Raw genomic sequence first — 7,102 nt, 5'->3', positions numbered from 1 at the left:
AACAAAAACCTAGGAATAAACATATTAACTATTATCATTCGTACTGTCTAATTGTTATTGAATTATTTAATACAAGGGATTATTGGAAGAGAAATGACTATAATTTTATATGAGTTATTAGTATGCCCAAAATACATGGAATTAAAAATACAAAAGAAAATCAGCAAGATTGTGATTTTAAAATGACATTAAATTTAATACCAACATTCTAGACTGTATAAATTACTGTAGATACTGAGAACCTGTTGTATTTGTGAAGTTATAGCCCCATCTAGGGGTCTTTCATAAGGTTGCTTCTTGAAAGGTGGTTAAGTTTCTAAATCTGTCATTTGTTTCAAATTCACATTTTCAAAATTGAGATATGCTTTTCTGATTACGAAGTTGGAACTAAGGAAATACTAAAAAAAAAAATTGGCCAGAAGGCGTGTTCACTCACTAGAGACAGAGAGTCAGAGAGAGAGGGAGTGGGAGAAAGCACTCTCCAAAGTGGTATAGTCATATCACAATCCCTTCTCCTCCATCTTTGGATCCTGTCGGGATTTTGGGCATGCATGCATGCATGCATAATGTGCTTTTCAACCCATGGCACCAGGATTCAGACCACCTGGTTGGCCACGAAGGGTCAGGCTCCTTTAATCACCAGGCCACTGGGCTGACCCACCAATGAAACATTGTTAATTTTTATTGGCAGGTTTCAAGTCAGATCATTTTATTTGATTTTAGATGCAGAATAAAGCACCAGGTGCTTGTGTTTCAGAATTTTAAAAGGTGTATTCCTCCAGTGCACACAAATGCCAACTAATTTTTGATTTTGGGAACTATACATCAAATGAGAGGAAAGGGAATTACCTTCCTTATACTTCCTATAGTATGGGAACTCCTTTATTGTGTGGGTAGGATAAATCAGTAATGTGGGCAATAGAATTTATAAGAACAAAATTCACAGAAGAATGGAATTAACCAAGAATCTAAAAAATATACAAAAACATAGTGTAGAAGGGTGATATTCATAGAAAATATGTGAATTTATGTATTGGCTTATGTACATATTCTCTAAATGGTTCTCACTTGTTCTGGTTCTATGCCCATTGTTTCTGTAGTAATAGCACCTGAGTCACTCTCAGTGATGTCCCTGGTTGGATGATGAATTATGTGTTTAAGTTCATTGTATAGAAACTTCATTTATTAGTCTAAATAAGTTTTCCCAGAGCAATGCTGTCTAGTAGAAATATAATGCAAGCCGCATTAAGTAATCTTGAATATTTTTGGTAGTCATACTGAAGAAAGTAAAATAAAATTAATTTTAATAAATATTTGTATTTAACTCAATACATAAAAAATTTGTTTCAAAATATAGTCAGCATGAGAACCAGCAATTAGCGTAATGGCTATGTCACTGGACTCCCACGTAGTCGACCATGGTTCGCGTCCCAGACCCGGTGGCTTAAAACTCACGCCGGGTGCGTGTGCGTGCGTGCCCAAGATCCCGAGAGGAGAATGGAGGAGAAGGGATTGTGGCGTGACCATCCCCCCCTGGGGGGTGATTTCTTGCTTTCTGTCTCTATGTCTCTCTCTCTCTGTCTGGCGAGTGCACATGCCCTATAGCAAAAATACCTCTCCAAAAAATAAAGTGTATTGGAAATTTGCAAATTTAAATAAAAAAAAGTCAGCATAAAAGTATAAGCAAGATATTTTATATTCCTTTTTTTCATAGTAAGTCTTTAAAAGTAGGTGTGTATTTTAGACTGATTGCATATCTTAAATCTGGTTAACCATGTTTTAAATGCGCATTGGCTGTCATATTAGTGTAGCTTTAGAGTTTGATTTTGATGGACCTTATTTATGTAGCTATTAATTTAATTTGGAGCTATGATATTTAAAATTACTTATGGTAGAGGGCATGTACGCTCACCAGAGAGAGACAGAGGAACAAGTCCCCCTCATGGGGAATGGTCATGCCACAATCCCGTCTCTTCCATCTTTTCTCCCTTTTTTGGGGTTTTGGATACATATGCTTATGTGCCTGGTGCATTTCTCAAGTTGCTAGGTCCGACTTGAACTGAATAACCAGATATGTGGCATGCAGCTGCCATAATCATCAGGCAGTGGGGTGGCTTGGAGCTATGATTTAAACCAAAAGTTAGCAAACTTTTTCTGTAAAGGATCAGATAGTAAATACCTCACAGTTTGAGGGTTGCACAGTCTCTATTCCAATTTTTCAACTCTGCTGTTATAGTACAAAACTAGACACAGTATGTGAATGAATATGTATAAGTCTGTGATCTACTAAATTTTATTTAGCAAACAGGTGGCTGTAATATGTCAATCTCTGATTTAAACCATAAAGTTGAGGTATCTATATAAATTTAAATACATTTCACAAAGTCAGGAAATATACCTTAAACAGATGAAAAGATTAAAAGTTGAAACTGCAAATGACATCTAAATGAATCTAGGATTATTTCAAGAAGAAAGTTGTAAAATTTGGGGTTAAGGTGGGATATAGGTCTGAAGAAGAATAAATGTAGATTTAGAAATAATGTGGAGGCAAGTTACAAGGAAGATCTGTTCATGTATATTCTTGTTTTTCTGCCACTTTAAATTTCTGACATAAATGTCACTTACTTTTTTTGAGAGATTTTTCTATAGAGGGCATATGCTTGCTGAAGAGACAGAGAGACAGAAAGCTAGAAATCACTCCCCGGGGATGGCCATGTCACAATCTCTTCTTCATCTTCCTCTCAGAAAATGAACATGCACACAGCATGAGTTTCAAGCCTCCAGGTCTGGGACTTGTACCATGGTTGACTGCACGGGAGTCCAGAACCTTAACAACTATGCCACTTACTGGTCCCCATATAAGTCACTTGTAAGAGGTTACTTCAGAATTATGCCCAGCTAGATGAGTGGCAATTGAAGATATCTTAATTGCTTTACCTATTTCTTTCTTTGGAAGAAAGAACTTTATTTTATATAGTGATGAAGTATGATTATATATAGCATTTTGATGTATACTTAAGTTTTTTAAATTAAAATTTTTAAATTTATTTTTTGTACATTCAACCACTGTCTATTATTACAGCTTATAAAATGAATTTTCCCAGTATGAATACACTGTATATTAGTCCAGTTAAAGGTATTATCATACACATTATCATCTACAGGTAATTTTCCATTGTCATGTCCTTTGAATGTTTTGCCTTTTTCCTCCCTTAATTCCCTTCCTCTCACCTCCCACATTTTTTACCATTCTCCCACACTATATCTAATATCTTCAGTTGTTCTCCATGCTTTTATATCTTCCAGTCTTTCAGTTTCTGCCATAGAGTGTGGACATTTGGTATATATTAAGTGGGGACATACAATGTCTCTTTCATTGTCTGGCATGCTTCACTTAGCATAAATCTCACGTGTTCATCCACTTTCTTATCAAATGCCAGGGTCTCATTTTTTATGGCTGAGTAGTATTCCATAGTGTATATGTGCCACATTTTTTCAGTCCATTTATCTACTCATAGACATTTAGTTTGGTTCCATGTCCTAGCGATTGTAACTAATGCCACAATAAACATGATGTGCAAGTACTTTCCAACTGAGTGTGTTCCTATCCTTCACATAGATATCCAGGAGTAGAATTGCTGGGTCATGTGGTAGTTCTATTTGTAGGTCTTTGAGGAATCTTTATATTGTTCTCCACAGTGGCTGGACTAATTTACATTACTACCAACAGTGTAGAACAGTTCCCTTTTTACCACAGACTTGCCAGCACTTACCATTTATTATTTTTTTAATCTTAGCCATTGTTATTGGGGTTAGGTGATAACATTGTGGTTTTGATTTGCATTTTCTTTATGACAAGGGATGTTGAGCATTTTTTCATATGATTTTTGGCTGTTCATATGTCTTCCTTCAAGAGGTCTCTGTTCAGCTCATTTGTCCATCTTTTAGTTGGGTTGGTTATTCTTATTTTTGGTAAGTTGCATGAGTTCCCTTTATATTCTGGTTATCAGTCATTTTTGTGAGGCATAGTTTGTAAATGTATTAGGATTGCCGATTCACTCTAATTATTTTTGTGAAGCTTTTTAACCAGATGTACTCACATTTGTCTATTTTTGGGATTATCGTCTGTGCGTTAGGGGTCTTATTTAAGAAGTCTTTGCCTGCTTGAGTATCTCTAAGAGTTTCCCCTGTGTTATCCACTAGGAGTTTTATAGTTTGAAGCCTTGGGTTTAGATCTTTGGTTCATTTTGAGTTGATTTTTGTTAATGGTGAGAGATGGGGGTCCAGCTTCATATTTCTGCAGGTGGGTATCTAGTTTTTCCAACACTATTTTTTTTTTTTTCGAGAGGTTTTTGCTATAGGGCATGTGTGCTTGCCAGAAAGACAGAGAGACAGAAAGCGAGAAATCACCCCCCAGGGGGGATGGCCACGCTGCAATCCCTTCTCCTCCATTCCCCTCTCGGGATCTTGGGCATGCATGCACACATGCCTGGCATGAGTTTAAGTTATCGGGTCTGAGACTTGAACTGTGGTGTACTATATGGGAGTCCAGCAACATAGCCATTATGCCAACTGCTGGTCCCTTCAACACCATTTGTTAAAGAGGTTTTCTTTTCCCCACTGGATTGACAGGTACTCTTTGTCAAATATCAATTGGCTGTATGTTTTGGGGTTTACTTCTGTGATCTCTATTCTGTTCCATTGGTCCACACACCTGTTTTTGTGCCAATACCATGCTGTTTTGATTATCACAGCTTTGTAATATATTTAGGGGTCTGGGAGTGAGATGCCTCCTCCTCTGCTCTTTGCACAGTCATTAAATTTGTAGATTAATTTGGGTAGGATTGCCATTTGATTATATTAACTCTTCCAATCCCTGAACATGGAATGTCTTTCCACCTTTTTGTGTCATTTTCAATTTCTTTTGAATTTTCTTTCTTTTTTTTGGAAGAGGTTTTTGCTATAGGGAGCATGCGCTTGCCAGAAAGACAGAGACAGAGAGAGAGAGAGAGCGTGAGAAATCACACTCCCAGGGGAGATGGCCATGCTGCCGTCCTTTCTCCTCCATTCTCCTCTTGGGATCTTGGGTACGCATGTACACATGCCCAGTGTGAATTTAAGCCACCTGGTTTGGTACTCAAACCGCAGCCGACTACATGGGAGTTCAGCGACATAGCCATTACACCAACTGCTAGTCCCTAAATTTTTAAATAGCTTTCCTTGTAGAAGTCTTTGACTTCTTTGGTTAAGTTTATTCCTAGATATCTTAATTCTTTTGTGGCTGTTGTAAATAGAATTGCTTTCTTCAGTTCTACTTAGGTCTGTCACTGATAGAGTATAGAAATGTTATAGATTAAAAAAATTTTTTTTCCTCTCATTTTATTCATTTATCAGTTCCAGGAGTTTTTTGTGGATTCTTTTGGATTTTCTGTGTATATAATTAGATAACCTGCACAAAGGTCATTTCTCTTCTTCTCCCTATTTGAAGGCCATTATTTTAGTCTGTTCTCTGATTTCATTGGCTAAGACCTTCAGCACTATATTGAAAAGAAGTGGGACCAGCAGATGGTATAATGGTTATGTCTCTGGACTCCTACACGGCCAACTGTGGTTCAGGTCCCAGACCTGGAGGCTTGAAATTCATCCTGGATGTGTGTGTGTGCATGTCCCAAATCCTGAGAGGAGAATGGAGAAGGAATTGTGGCATGGCCATTCCCCCTGGGAGTGATTTCTCACTTTCTGTTTCTCTGACGAGCGTACAAGTCCTATAGCAAAAATCTCTCTCTCAGGAAAAAAACGGGGGGTGGGGTGAGTGGAGAAAATGGGCAATCTTGTCTTGTTCCAGTTTTAGTGGGTAAGCTTTCAGCTTTTCCCCACTCGGTATAATGTTAGCTATGAGTTTTTCATATATGACTTATTGTGAGAAATGTCCCTTCTATGCCAGTTTTGCTGAGCGTCTTAATATAAAGTGATATTGTATTTTATCAAATGCTTTTTCTCTGTTGATTGGTATAATCTGTTTTTTTATTTTTTTTATCTTTCCTTCTGTTAATATGGTGTATTACATTTATGGTTTTGCTTATGTTGAACCATCCGTGCATCCCTGGGATAAAGCCTGCCTGGCAATGGTGCATAGTCTTTTAAATTCGTCATTGGATATGATTTGCTAGTGTTTTGTTGAGAATTTTTGTGTCTATGTTCATCACAGATATTGGTCTGTAGTTTTCTTTTTTTGTTATGTCCTTAATAGTTTTGGAGATGAGGGTGATAGAAGCTTCATAAATTAATTTGGGAGAGTTCCTTCCTTTTTGAATCTTTCAAAATAGTTTGGGTAGAATGGGGGTTAACTCTTCTTTAAAAGCTTTGTAGAATTCAGAAGTGAAACCATTGGGACCTGGGCTTTTCTTTATTGGGAGGTTATTTATCACTATTTAAATTTCATTGCTTATAATTGGTTTATTCAGGCTTTCTGTGTCTTCTTGATTAAGTCTAGGTAGCTCATATGTGTCCAGTATTTGTCCTTCTCATCCAGGTTTTCTTGTTTGTTGGCATATACTCATAATATTTTCTAATGATCTTTTGTATTTTTGTTATATCTGTTGTAATATTGACTGTTTCATTGCAAATTTGATTTATCTTATTCCTTTCTCTCTTCTTAATAAGTCTAACTAGTGGTGTATTAATTTTGTTTATCTTCTCAAAGAACCAGCTTTTGGTTTCATTTATTTTCTATATAGTTTGTTTATTCTCTATTTCTTTTTTTTCTATTTTATTCTATAACCTCTTATTTACATTTAATTCTTTTTTGTGTTTTTTTTTAATTTTTATTTTTTATTATCATCATAATCTTCTTTATATCACATTGGATTACATATACCTTTACAGTGTATTACATTGCTTTTTCAAAAGGGAATGCCATGCATGTCAGTCAGTACAGAGACATTAATCTCCCTACTTCAATATCTTTTCTATGTTTTCCCCAATCATTATTTTTATTATTCTAATTATTTTTTAAAACAGTTAATCGCTATTTCTCATTTTGCTTGTAAAAATACTTTGCCCATCATGAAATACTTCTCAGACCAATCCAGTTGAGAATACT

At 36.1% G+C, this 7,102-nt stretch overlaps 1 protein-coding gene across 1 annotated transcript in view; it reads left to right on the top strand.

Annotated features, from left to right (window-relative positions):
- The window catches only part of STK31 (serine/threonine kinase 31), a 148,045-nt gene that overhangs the window by 590 nt on the left and 140,353 nt on the right, over nucleotides 1-7,102 (top strand). The window lies entirely within an intron of this gene.

Source organism: Tupaia chinensis, unplaced genomic scaffold, assembly GCF_000334495.1.
Source record: "Tupaia chinensis unplaced genomic scaffold, TupChi_1.0 Scaffold000184_1, whole genome shotgun sequence".
Lineage (NCBI taxonomy): Eukaryota > Metazoa > Chordata > Mammalia > Scandentia > Tupaiidae > Tupaia > Tupaia belangeri.
This window is presented reverse-complemented; position numbering and strand designations above follow the sequence as displayed.